The sequence below is a fragment of the Ambystoma mexicanum genome, chromosome 11, assembly GCF_040938575.1.
Source record: "Ambystoma mexicanum isolate Mex_15411 chromosome 11, UKY_AmexF1_1, whole genome shotgun sequence".
In the NCBI taxonomy this organism is placed as follows: domain Eukaryota; kingdom Metazoa; phylum Chordata; class Amphibia; order Caudata; family Ambystomatidae; genus Ambystoma; species Ambystoma mexicanum.
The window spans coordinates 830,011,611-830,026,007 of record NC_090934.1 but is presented as its reverse complement, the minus strand read 5'-3'; the positions used below and the strand labels follow the sequence as shown (position 1 = coordinate 830,026,007).

At 47.9% G+C, this 14,397-nt stretch overlaps 1 protein-coding gene across 2 annotated transcripts in view; it reads left to right on the top strand.

Moving 5' to 3' along the window:
* Positions 1 to 14,397, top strand: part of USH1C (USH1 protein network component harmonin) — an 844,250-nt gene that overhangs the window by 406,164 nt on the left and 423,689 nt on the right. The window lies entirely within an intron of this gene.

Sequence of the window (14,397 nt, the reverse complement as noted above, 5' to 3'; positions counted from 1 at the left end):
TTATTGTACTTAAGCCTTTTTTACTGAGGTACATTTTATTATTGGGAGGGGGGTCCCCACCCAAGTCTCTTGTTTACTTATGTTTTAAGCCCCATCTCAACCCCCTCCCCACCCCATTTAATCCTTTACCCCCCCCCCCATATATAATTGAATTTCAGGGATTTTTTTCCAATAAAATGTACCTCTGTAAAATAAAAATAGGTAAAATGACTGTGTACCGCGCTACTATTGGAGGGCAACTATTCACTCTGTGGAGGGTCTATAAAAAGCTTCTGAAAAAGAAAAAAATAGATTATGTGACAAAAAATTGGGACCTCTTGGAAAAGATGGTGGATACGAAAGACTGCAAATTCTTCTGGAAGTTGGTGGCTAAGGGGATTATATATCAGGTGGGAATAATGGCACTCCAATTCCCCCTGAAATATGCATAACCCATTTTCAAGGGATTTTCTTTGAGTCAGAACAGCCTAATGTAGGCATGTAACAATTTTAGTGAGAGGGATACTATGTTTTGTAAGGAATACATTTCTGTCAATATGAAATCAGTTGGGTATAGGAAGGCGGCTGGCCTGGATGGATTGCAATACGACATCTTTAAATGGTTCTCTAGTTGGTGACAACCGATTTCATAAAATCATTTAAACTCCATTAGACAGTCTGGGATATGCCGATCTCTTGATCCAGAAATCTGATAGTCCCCTTTTTAAAAAAAAAGCTCCTTTTGTGACCCCCCATTGTTATCACCCTATTTCTCTTTTAAATGTAGCTAGTAAAACATTTACTAAATGTTTGTTGGATAGGGTGGAGAATTGGGCTTCCTCAACGAAGGTATTGAAGCCTTTTCAATCTTCAGGAAATGATTCTCTACGGTGGACCATTGCCTACTTTTAAATGTGCTTATTGAAAAGTACTGGTAATTACAGTATCTGTATTTGGCTTTCAATGAATTAGAGACAACCTTTGATTCTATTCCTAGGATTGTGGGATAAGCTGGCCGCACTAAACATGCTTTTGGTTTCAATTCAACTTTGCTATGCCAACACCCATGTGGCAGTGCAGACTTCGACATCTGGCAACACTTCTGAACATTTCTCAGCAAACAACAGGGTAAAGAAAGGCTGCACACTTGCACCATTGTTAATTATTCTATTTGTCTCTCATTTCGACCCTTCAAATGCATGCTTAAAGGTTAACCCCCCCCTTTGCTGCATAGTTTTTGATTTAGGATGCTCTTATATGTGGACGACACCGCTTTACTAGACCGGATGCCAGGGGGACGAGAGTGAGGACTTACTTATGCAGAGGAATGTTTTAGTGCACAAGGTCCAAAGCTGAACATGCACACAATTAAATTAGTGGTGTTCGGGAGTGATAATTATTCCTGGTTCTTAAATGGGGGGTGCACATTGAGGAGGTTGACTCTTACTGTTATCTAGGATAACGTTTTGCTAAAAATGAGAAATGGGCAAAGCATAAAACAATGATTGCAATTAAAGCTTTGACTACGCTATAGGGACTGCTTACACTTTATAATACGTATGGTGCCTGTTTGCTTGATTAGTACATTAGTGGGTATGCAGTGATTTTAACAAATTAAATTACAGTGAATGTTGTAATAACGATACGTTAATGAAAAATATCACATTTTTTGTTTAAACTGCATATGCGCGTGTGGTAAGGGGTTAAATTGGGTGGGGAGGGGGATGGGTGTGTTTAACAGCATAGGGAAATGGGGGGCTTGGAGGGAGACTCCCCCAAAAATAAAACTTTAAAATAATTTGTTGGATAAAAGTTTCGTTATTACAGCATTCACTGTAATTGTATTTGTTAAAATCACATGTAAACCATTAGTGTTTATTGGGTATAATTCACCCTACTGCTGTATGGGAGTGAGATTTGGGGCTACACCAACATCTCCCAGACTAAAGTAACCCAAAAAAAAAAGTGAAAAAAATACTGTGTCCCCTGCAGGGTACCCCTAACTGTGTGGTCTGCGTAGAACTGGGGATCCCAAGTATAGCAGCTTAGCAAAACTGATGTTTGCTTCTTATTTCTAGAATATATACTTGGGATATTCTGAAAACCCTAATATGAGTCAGGTAAGGGGGGAAATAGCAGGCTCTTCCTTGAGAAATATATATATGATTGGCACAGGGAAGCCTGTAAACGTTTGGCAAGCTGGGAACTGTGTACATCTGATGGTACCCAGTTTACCTCATTGAATCACAAAAAAACACCCTGAAGCAGAGTGCATTTAGGCATGTTTAGGAGTAAAGAAGACAAAAAGTAAGTACCCTGTCCTTACTTAAATTGTCTGGTAGTCACTGTGTCAATATGGCTCAGGGAGGGGATCTATGTTTGTTTGTTTGTTTGTTTATTGATTTTGTATGGCGCGCCAAACCCAAAGGTAACAGGGCGCTACATAGAACAGGAAAACAAGATTGCTTAAAAACTTAGTTGCAGGCATAGTATAAATATATATATTACATCACATGAAAAAGAAAACAGATAAGCATATGTATAGTCAGGTTAATAGGTAGGGATAGTACTTGATTAGTCGAGGGGGTCATTGGACTGTAGCCATGCGAGAATATTCCGTCTGAAGCTATAGTACGACTGGTCTGTTCTGATGTCAAGTGGGAGAGCATTCCAGTATTGGTCTGCCTTAACTGGGAAGCTGCTGCCGCCTGTTTTTTTTGGTCTAAATTTGGGTATCTGAAGGCAGTAGGAGTTGGCGGTTCTAGTGGGGCGGGTGGAAGTTTTTCTTACAATTCTGGCTGCCAGGTATGGGGGGGGGCTGCATTATTGAGACATTTGAAGGTGATTGATGCTGTCTTAAGTGCACTAATTTTGAGCCATTTCTGCTTTCTTCTAGTGTTGAAAATGTGTTCTTTAGAGGATAGGTTGTGGGCAGTTCTAAGGGCATTGTTTTGCAATGTTTGAATTTTGTCAATGATGTATTTGTTAGCTCCCAAATACAGAGCATTGCAGTAGTCAAGTTTGGAAAGTATTAGGGTATTGGCAATGATGATGCAGCTGGCTTGGGTGAGAAAAGCTCTACTTGCCCTAATAAGTGTACACGTGTAGGCTGTAGAGTATGCAAGGAAGTTAACTTGTTTCTTTAGAGTTAGGGCTGAGTCGAGGTGAAAGCCTAATGTTTTTACTGTTTTGGAAACTATGATTATGTTGCCATCAATGTGAAATGCTGAGTAGTTAGGACTGAGTTTTTTTAAGTTGGCGATGGATCCACGGAGTAGTGTTTCGGTTTTATCATCATTCAGGCATAGTCCATGTGTGGCCATCCATGCCTGAATGATGAGATATATTTTGTTTACCAAGGCCTTATCTGTATCGAAATTGCCCGAAAGGGGAATGAGGATCTGAGTGTCATCTGCGTAATTAGTGTAGGTGACACCCAGTCCGTCCAACTTGTCGAATAGGGCCTTGGTAAAGATATTGTATAGCGTTGGTGAGGCGCAAGGACCTTGGGGTACACCGCAAGTTATTTCGATAGGGTCAGCTGATGCCAATGTGGAGAAGACTCTAATTGTGCGGTTGTCCAAAAATGATTGGATCAGGTTATAGCCTTGTTTGAGAAGTGGGCAGCCGATGCCAGGTGTTTGCACAGGACTGCGTGATCCACCAAATCAAAGGCTGCCGACAGATCAAGGAGGAGTAGCATGGCGGTGTTTCCCTTGTCATTGAGTTCATCAATCTGTACTTTAAGATCAATTAAGGCTGTTTCTGTGCCGTGCTGTGGTCAGAATCCTGATTGACGGGTGCCTAAGAGTTGGTTAGTTTCAAGATAATGCTGGATTTGTAGGTATGCTACTCTGTCTATTATCTTGAGGAGAAATGGTACCGTGGTGATGGGTCTATAGTTAGTGGGAATGGCAGGATCTAGAATTTGCTTCTTGAGGAGGGGTAGGACCGAAGACTCTTTTAGGTTACTTGGGATGGTATTGGAAGAGAAGGAGGTATAGATCAGTTTGGTTATGAATGGGGCTAAGTCTCTTGCGGCATCCTTAATTAACTGGGCTGGGCAACGGTCACCCTTACAGCTGGAGGGTTTGAGGGATGCAATGATCTTTTCGGTTTCCGAGATCGATATTTTTTTTTACTTGAAAGGGTCGAGGCCGTGTGAGCTGGTAGTCATGGGGGTGGTGACTGAGGTTTCAGTGGGAATTAGGGAGTCTTTTTTAGCGGCAATTTTAGTTTGGAGTGTTTTAATTTTATTTGCTAGGGCATTTTGGATGCAGGTGCACCATTGTTTGTCTTTGACAATGTTGTCAGGAGGTGGTACTGGGGATTCCAGCTCTTAGGATGGTAAATAATTCTCTAGTGTTGGACGTTGCGTTGCAGATTCTTTCATTAAAGAGATTTTTTTTGTGAGTAGGATTTCTTTTTTGTATTCATTGGCGAAGAGTCTAAGTTTCAATTTATTTTCTTCAGATGGGGTGTGGCGCCATATAGACTCTAGTTTCCTTTTTTGTATTCTTAGTTCTTTTAGGTGTGGGGTGAACCAGGCATTTCGGTGAGCTTGCTGTTTACTTTTTTGAAGTATTAGAGGGGCAATGGTATCTAATGCTAATTTCATAGCATTATTGTAGCTCTCCACCAGGAGCTCTGGGTGCTGGTTGTTTGGTAAAGCATTGATAGTAGGTAATAGCAATGGCAGGAGATTGTCTGGAGTTATATTTTTTTGGCTCTAGTGGGTAGGGGGGGTGCCATGATTGTCTCTTTGGTGGTTTGTTTATTAATCGTTAATGTAAAGTCGATAAAGTAGTGGTCTGACCAGTGTTGAGGGGTAATTTTGGTGATAGCGGTATCCCAGTTCAGGGTGGCGATCTAATCCAAGGTCCTTCCTTTGTTGTTGGCAGGGGTGAGGACTTTTTGGTTTAAGCCATGTTCAGCTAACATAGTGGCTACAGATTGGGCTGGTTTGTCGTCTGGGTCATTAAAGCCTAGATTCAGGTCACCTAGTAATAGGATTTGCGAGGAGTCTTTGGTGTTATTGGCTAAGAGACTGGATAGATCCTCTTTGAAGGTCCCAATAGGGCCAGGTGGTCTATATATTAGGTAAATGGTTAGTGTGGGGGGATCCACCAGGGGGCGCAGAGATGTTCTAACGCATCTCAGCTCATCTCCTCTGCAGGGCACTGTTTGCGTGACCTGAGCCCCCCCCTGAATCCCCCGGAGTGAGGAGCTGGCACCACCCCCATCCCACTGAGTGTGCCGGGCACCCCTGGCCCAAATTTGAGCCCCTGTGGTGGAGCCGTTCCAGAGATCTGAGCCTCCGAGTTTAGAGGGACTGAGGCCCCTCCCCCCTGCGGCGCCGCGGCTCCGTGAGAATCTACGGCGTGCCCGGGCCGGAGCGAGGCCTGTGGAAGGGCTTGACTGCCCCGACTGGCGGCTCCCCCCTTCTGCCTCATGCGCGGCGATAGAGGCGGGACGCACCCGGGGGCATCCGCAGCGGATCCGGGAACCGGAGGAAGCGCCACGAAAACACCGTGGAGTTGGTGGCCTGCGCGAGGCCTATAGAACAAGGGGAAGGACTGAGCGTGGGGGGCCCACTGGAGTGAGCAGTGCTTGGGGTGATCGTGTAGGGTGAACAGGACTGCCAGGAACTGGTGTCGGTAGTGTGCGGGAGGCAAGCAAGGCCTCTCACTGGCCTACACACGCAGCGCACGGACTCCCACAGGCTGAGTGGCAACTTGGCACCAAGGAGGTAAGGAGGTGCTGGCCCGGGCTGGACGACCTCCTGGGGATTGAAGGTGCCACGGGAGGAGGCGGGAGTGCGGCTTGGGAGCACCCCTAGTATATTTAGGAGCCCCGGAGGGGCATTTGTCAGCGGGGTGTCCCCCGAGTACCGTGGGTCCCAGGCAGACAGAACGGACACACGGGGCCCTGTTGGGAGAGGCCGGCCCCAGCGGGCCGCACTGAGGTGCAGACACAGGGGCCTTGGGATTGGTCCTTCCCGCGCTCAGCCACTGGAACAATACGTACTGCCACCGCTCCGACGGGAGTGAAGTTAAGCGGTTTGGGGGGTGAGAGGTGAGGTGGGAACCCTGGGGAGGAGAGACCTACACCTCCAGGAGTGTATTAGTCGGGGACTTGGACCCCCGTTGCTGGGTCTCCGCTTCTTGCCCCTCTGCTGACATTGGCTCCCGCTCCCTGTTGCGTTGCCTGCGAATGTGAGAGCAGGCCACCTTGGGCACAAGCTCTTGGGGGAGGCCCCCACGGAGTGGGGATGCTCGGGGAGATTCTATGAACTGGAAGGAATCCCTACAGAGGTTTCGCCGCACTCCCCCCGAGCCCCTGATACCCCCTGAAATGGCGGCCCCGACGCAGCAGGAATCTACTGATACAAGCACAGTCACCAGGGGCATGGCGGCCCTACTGGAGGAAATTAGAGGCTTTAGGGCGGATATTGCTCTACGACTGGACACCTTAGATAAAAAGGTGGACAATATTGGTGACAGGGTTCAGGCGCTGGAGAACAATACAGCTTTGAGCGACATCTTTGAGACACAATTTGACATGCGCCTATCGGAACTCGAGAGGAGAGAAGAGAAATGCTCCTTGGACGATTTGGAGAATAGGGAACGCCGCTGTAACCTTCGTTTCCTAGGCTTTCCGGAGCACGAAGGCGAAACGCAAGCAGACATCATCAAGGCTGTCAATGCAGTAATAGGAGTGCTATTCGAGGGGGCCAACACCAACGAACCCACCATTGACAGGGCCCATAGAGCGGGCGCATCCTCCAGGGGCCCCAGGTCCGTTCTCGTTCGCTTTCATTACTTCTCCGAGAAAAGCAGGATCCTCGAACTGGCTCGCAAGAAGGGCCCGGTGGAGTGGGAGGGGGCCCAGATCTTGGTGTATCAGGACCTGTCGGCCTTCACCCTTGCAAGACGTCGCCTCTGTTCCCCGTTGACAAAGATGCTCCAGTCCAAGGGGGTCCGATACAGGTGGGGGTACCCATTCTCACTCTCTTTTGAGTTTGAGGGCTGTAAGTATGCCCTGATCACTGAGGACGATATCAAGAGAGTGTCGGGCGAACCTTTGGACAATTTAAATATGGAGATGGGGGAGCAGGACCGGGAGCGAACCCCGACAGGCCCAGGGGGAAACAAAGCTCCAAAGGAAAGGCGTAGAGTTCGAGGCCAAAGGAAATTTAGGAGAGTGGCCCCAGCTTCCCCGGAACTTCTGAGAAACTGAAGCGGGCTCCTGGCACCTGACGAATAAGCTTGCATTTGACTTTGCGAATGAAGGGTGATGTAACTGTTTGTGATTTGCATTGATCCTGGGGGTGAGAGGGGCTCGAGTTGTGGTTTATGAAGAGTTAAAGAGCCCGGAGGGGGGAGACAATGGTGGCCTGGCCTGGGGATAGGATGAAGCCATGGATCAACCAGGCGATCAGGGGGGAGGAGGGGAAGGGGGGGTGAAGCGTGGGAGTTGGGTTGCTGGGGTTACAGTTATGGCGTGCCAAGTTTTTTGGTCTTTCTCGCACCCCCCGGGGCTGTCTCGAGCCGTATGTGGGTTGCGAAAGCATTGTGGGAGCAACAACGCTTGCTGTTCTAAGAAGGGAGCTATGAGCCTTTACCTGTGCTTTAATGGATGATTCACCCCAATTCTTGACAGTGGGGTCATTGAATATACGCGCGCTTAACTCGCCTACAAAGAGGTCTCTAATTGTGAGGGAATTTGCGAGGCTGCGGCTTCACTTTCTCTTTGTGCAGGAAACTCATTGGGTTAGGGGAAAGGAGCCTAAGCTCAAGGCCAAAACCATTGATCAGATGTTCACGGCTTCTTCCCAGGCAAAGAAGCGGGGAGTAGCTTTGTTGGTTTCCCCCGGGGCCCATTTTGTGTTTAAAGCCTCAAAAGCAGACCCGGATGGACGGTATCTCATGGTAAAGGGGGAGGTGCGGGGCCGTTTGTTCACATTGGTTTGCATATATGCTCCGAATGAAGCGCAGGACACCTTCTGGGAGGGAATGAAAGGGATAACAATGTCATTTTCTAAGGGCACCCTACTGGTGGGTGGGGATTTTAACATGGTGCTCTGCCCCGAGCGGGATAGGAAGTCTGATAATCCCTGCCCCAACATCCGTCTCCATAAGAAATTGGCGTTGGCCTTCCAGGAAGTGAATGGGGAACTGGGCTTGTGTGACACGTGTATACCCAAGCGGGGCCGGAACCCCGATTACACATACTATTCAAAGCCACATGCTGTTTTCTCTCGCATAGACTACATCATGGTTGACTCCTCGCTGGAGGGAGAGGTCTTGAATTCGGGAGTGGAGATCATCCCTTGGACGGATCACGATATGGTAAAGATTAGGATTGGCCTTCCCCCTGCCCCGGCAACCGGATCCCGGTGGAGGTGTAATGACCTCCTCCTGCAAGATAAGGAGATACGCCAATCCCTCCTGGCAGCCATAGAAGATTATTTTACTCTCAATGATAACGGGGAGGTTGGTACTATAAGAGTATGGGAGGCGTTTAAGGCAACTATTAGAGGCACCTTTATTGGTATAGGGTCTGGGAGAAAAAGGGAGAGGGGTCGTGAGGAGAAATTGTTAAAGGAAAAGATGGAGGCTATCCAACCGGGGGGGAAGTTGAAAACTCAGACGTTCCCCGGGAAATGGGAGGAACTGCAGAGGTTGCGATCTAAGTTGGCGGACCTCCTGGTGGGACAAATGGAAAGGAAGCTCTCTTTTCTGAAACAGAAATACCTGGAAAAGGGGGAGAAGGCGGACAAGATATTGGCCTGGAGACTTCGTGAACTTAGAAACACTAGGAGGGTGAATTCGATACACACCCTGGAGGGGGACTCGACCGTGAGGGATAGTAAGATAGCGGAACAATTCAGGCTATATTATGAAAAATTGTATTGCTTGGAATATACGGGGGATGGGAATGACGTTGATAGCTTCCTGGACTCCCTTCCAATCCCGAGCCTTCATCCTGACAAAGCTGAGTCTCTCGAGCATCCCATTTCCCCGGACGAAGTAATGGATACCATATCCTCTTTAAAGAGCGGCACTGCCCCGGGGGACGATGGTTTTACAGTTAAGTTTTATAAGACCTACAGGTCCACACTTGCCCCATTCATGGCTAAGATGTTCAATGCTGCGCTTGATCAAGGCACCCTCCCACCCATGATGATGTCTGCTTTAATCGTAGTCCTACCTAAAGAGGGCAAGGACCCTTCCTACTGCCAATCATATCGCCCCATATCCCTCCTTAACACCGATGTTAAAATATTGGCCAAGCTTCTAGCGAATAGACTAGCGAAACTCCTCCCTACCCTAGTACATGGAGATCAAGTGGGCTTCATCCCGGGACGCCAGGGATCAGATAATATAAGAAAAACTCTCGACCTTATGCACGAGGCATCTAGACAGGGGGTGGAGGGGTACCTTCTCTCGCTAGACTCAGAAAAGGCCTTCGACCGTGTCGAGTGGCCTTACATGGGCAGGGTTCTCCGAAAGATGGGTCTGGGAGATAATTTTTGTGGGTGGGTCGCAGCACTATATAATGGCCCCTCAGCGAGAGTACTGGTCAACGACGGCACTTCAGAGCCCTTTTCCCTTTCTAGAGGCACCCGGCAGGGATGTCCCCTGTCGCCCCTATTGTATGCTTTGGCAATGGAGCCCCTGGCCATAGCGGTTAGGAACGACCTGGAAATCACGGGAATACGGTGCGGTGATTGTGACTTTAAACTCTCCTTATTTGCAGACGATATTCTGGGCTACCTAACCAACCTACAAGATTCCCTACCCCGGTTATTTGATCTTGTACACTACTTCGGCTCCTTTTCTGGGCTGAAGATAAACGCGTCCAAATCAAGCATCATGCCCATGGGTCTGGGGGATCGAGACATCGGAGGTGACGCTGATATTCTGGGGGTTAGAATAGAACGGGAGTCCACTAGGTACCTGGGCACCACCATCCCCAGAGATTTATCCCAACTATACCAGTGTAATTTTCCGGGGCTCCTTGCTCAGGTTAGCAGCGACCTCAGATGGTGGGCACCCCTCATGCTCTCCTGGCTTGGGCGCATGGTCACGGTGAAGATGAATATCTTGCCCCGCCTCCCCTATCTCTCTGCTGCGCTTCCCGTGGTGATACCGAGACCTTTTTTGAGGTGCTTCAGTCCCGTGTCCTCCAATTAATTTGGAACGGTAAGAGGCCGAGAGTTAAAACCTCCACCCTGACCCTCCCAAAGCTTTATGGTGGCTTTGGTCTCCCCGACTTCCGGCTCTATTATAAAGCTGCCCAACTCCGGGTGATGTTGGAGCATATGAGGGATGACCTGGGAACATATTGGACTTATGTTGAGGACATTCACACCCACCCGGAAAAAGTTAGAGATCTTTTGTGGTCCCCTCCTAAAGCTCTCCCCTCCCAGCTCAGAACACATCCTACTATGGCGGCCCTGTGGGCAGTATGGAAGCCCAATAAAGCTAATAAACAACTGTTGTGTTGGCCTTCCCCCTTGTCCTCGCTCTGGGCCCCCCCCATTGACCTGGGCTCAAGGGGCTTCCGAGATACCCAGGCCTGGTCAGACATGGGCTTGGAGAGGGTCTCTCAGCTCTCACGTGAAGAGGGCTTCATAGAGTATGAAAACCTGATAGAGGCACTGGAAGATAGTCCCCCCACGGTCTTCGAATACTTACGCTTGAAGGGGATTTTGACTCACCCTCGGTGGGCCGACCAGCTTAGACGCCCCCTTACCCCTTTTGAAAATATCCTGGCCAAAAGTACAACTCGAAAGGGTTCCTTGTCTAAGCTTTATAGTGTTTTGATAACGGCAGACCTAGAGGGTAGACAACCCTTCAAAAACATATGGGAAGAAAGGCTGGGCATGCCACTGGATGACCACACTTGGAGGGCTGTCTTCAAATGCATCTTTACGGATTCTCTGTATACCGCTGCCATGGAACATAGCTTCAAAATCCTCCATTCGTGGCACCGCCCCCCGGCCTTGTTGTCCAAGATGTTTAGAGATGTGTCCCCCTCTTGCCCTAGGGGTTGTCACCAACGGGGAACCTGGTTTCACATGTGGTGGGGTTGTCCTGTTCTACAGGTTTACTGGTCGGAATTACTCAGCTGGATTAAAGATATCGAGGGGTTTAGCCCGTCCCTACAACCGTTGGAAATTCTACTGGGCACTCCCATGCCGGAGACAGAATCAAATGTTTTTCCCAAGGTCATTGGTGCCATGTTGCGAGCGGGGAGACTGGCGCTCTCCCAAAAATGGAAGAGCGCCATGGCCCCTGCCAAGGAGGAATGGCTCTGTAAACTTAGGTCGATTTTTGTATATGAAAAACTTACTGCAATAACAAACGATACTATGACTGATTTTGTACAAGAATGGACAGCAGTTCTTCTCCATGATGATTGTATTTCCATGCGTTTGTAGAATGAATACTGAGCTGCTTTGATATGGTACGCGTTTTTACATCCCCCAAGGACCCGAGATGTTTCCTGTTCAGTTGACTTTCTGTTGGACCCCACTGTCTCAAGTGGTACTTTTAACAATCATGTGGTATGCAAGTGTTCTCCCCTAAATTTCAATTGTTTGCAAAACCTCAAAACTTGGCATGTTGATTTATTGAGGGGGTGGGGTGGGAGGGGTAAAATGGGGAAGGGAGTTGATGTAAAAAAGGGAAAATAACACAGACAATTTGGTTCAGTTTGATGGTTTTGCTGGTTGGGTCGGCTCTTACGCCCAACCTTATATGTATATTGTCAATAAAAACAAATTTTAAAAAAAAATGGTTAGTGTGTGGCAGTTGGATATGGGCAGTTTGGCTATGAGGAGTTTGCATGATTTGAGAGGGAATAAAGTTTGAAGTCTGATAGCGAGGGGGGTCTGTCCATTCTGATTAACTGGAAATTTTCAGGGATGGCTAGTGAGAGTGCAGGACCTGCAGCTTCATGTAGCCATGATTCGGTGACTGCCAGGAGGTCAAGGTTATTGGATAATAGGGTGTCTGCTATTTCAGTGGCGTGGGCCACTAGGGACCTGGCATTGATCAAGGCACTGGATAGGGTGGTTACCTTGGGTGTGTTTTGGATTTTTATAGGAATGAGTTTGGGCTGGGTAACATTGTTGCAAGGGATAGTTAGGTTAGGGTGCAGCTTAATGTACCATGAGGTCGGTATATAGTGGGGTTAGGGTCCTTGTTGCTGTGACATATAGGCTCAGAGAGGCGGGTAGTCTGGCTCTAAGTCTATTATTTCTGTCCATGGTGAGGCATGGTGCGTATTTATAGGAGGACATAATGAAGGCAGTGCTGAGTATGGTGAGGCACAGTAGAGATGCTATCTGGGTCTTATTAAGGCACATCGTTGTGGGTAGTGGTGGGAGCAAAGTAGTTGCGCTCAGGTTAGGCCAGGGACGTAAAATAGTACCAGGTATACTAGGTTATGAGACCAGCTTAGTGTGTGGCAATAAGCTCTTTCTGGCGGGCGCACCCGTCTAGTAATTGGTTATTTCAAGTGGGCTCATATTTGTAATAGCTGGTATTGGTGTTAGGCAGTCTTATGGGCCTGCAGTGGCTAGCAGTAAGCCCTGTCAAAAGGCATATAGTGGCTGGCAGTGGCAATGGGCGATTGCAATGATGCAGGGACTAAACAGTTATGCTGTCACTAAGGTAGGCATATTGGGGCGAATGCTTGAGTCAGAGAACACAGTTAGCTATAGTAGCATTGGGCAAGATAGGCTAGTACACAATAGACAGCTCAGAGCAGGCAAAGTAGGCTAATGCATAATAGGCAGCTCAGGGCAGGCAAAGTAGGCCAGTATACAATAGGCAGCTCAGGGCAGGCAAAGTAGGCTAATACACAATAGGCAGCTCAGGGCAGGCAAAGTTGGCTAATACACAATAGGCAGCTCAGGGCAGGCAAAGTTGGCTAATACACAATAGGCAGCTCAGGAGAGGCAAAGTTGGCTAATACACAATAGGCAGCTCAGGGCAGGCAAAGTTGGCTAATACACAATAGGCAGCTCAGGGCAGCCAAAGTAGGCTAATACATAATAGGCAGCTCAGGGCAGGCAAAGTTGGCTAATACACAATAGGCAGCTCAGGGCAGACAAAGTTGGCTATTACACAATAGGCAGCTCAGGGCAGGCAAAGTTGGCTAATACACAATAGGCAGCACAGGGCAGGCAAAGTTGGCTAATACACAATGGGCAACTCAGGGCAGGCAAAGTTGTCCAATACACAATAGGCAGCTCACGGCAGGCAAAGTAGGCTAATAACCAATAGGCAGCTGAGGGCAGGCAAAGTAGGCTAATACACAATAAGCACGTTTACTAGAGAATCAGTTTAGTGTAAGGGGAAAGTGCAGGCAATTGGTTTTCTAGTACTTTGGCGACTGGTGATAGTGGTACAAGTTAGCAAGATTGCAAGGCAATGCTGTAGTGCATGGTGACAGGTAGTGGGTACAGTATTGGCAAAATAAAGGGAATCATGGTACATAAGAATGCTAGTGTGAACGTTGGGCTATAGCTATAGCCATATGTAACATCAAAGTCATATCATGGGATTGTAGTAGGTCCTGTGGCATCTTACCCGGTTGTATAGCAGCATGTGAGGGCTGGAGGAGAATGGGCAGAGTTTCAGGCCCTGGCCTCTGAAGCCTCTAGACAGGCTCGAGACAGGCAATGATCCTTACTGTGAGGATCCTTCGTGGGAGGGCCGGCGCTCGCCTGCTGGCACGTGATTGGCCCTTAAGAGGGGTGGCTGGCCAATCGGAGTGCCTGTGCTCGGGTTTGTGTATAGGCACTGATCAACAAAGTAGGCAGCTTCAAGTATTATAGAATCTGCTGAGTGCCGAAAACTGCTGATAGTGACTTGTCTGCACATACTTCTTATAAACGATCAAATAAAACGAGTTAAGATCTTTAAAGACAAAAAATGCTATTGTAAAATGGGAGTTGTGGAGGACTTGTGCTACTTTACTTATTATTTTGTAAAAACTACTCTGACCTGTGTTGGAAATGCCTAAAGCCCTACCTTTGTAAACATAACATTAGGTATTATCATGATGCGTTGTTTCGTAAAATGAACTGCAATAAAATGCATTTTTGTATAGTTCTTATGAGTTTGTTAACCCCTTAAGTGCCAAGGGAGTACATTCTCCTGTGGGATGCACTGAGTCTCACAGCACTGGCCTTCGAATGCCCCCCAATGCCGGAGAACGCAGCAATGGGATGCCCGGCACCAAGGGGGTGCTATGACAACTAAACCACTGGTGCGGCTCTGGCAGACCATGTCTGCTGGAGCCAGCACAAATAGGAAAGCTGGTAGGCAACAAGGGGCTTTTTAATTATTGAATAAATGCTCTTGTAGGGCCTTTTGCCCCACTACATCACCAGGGAAG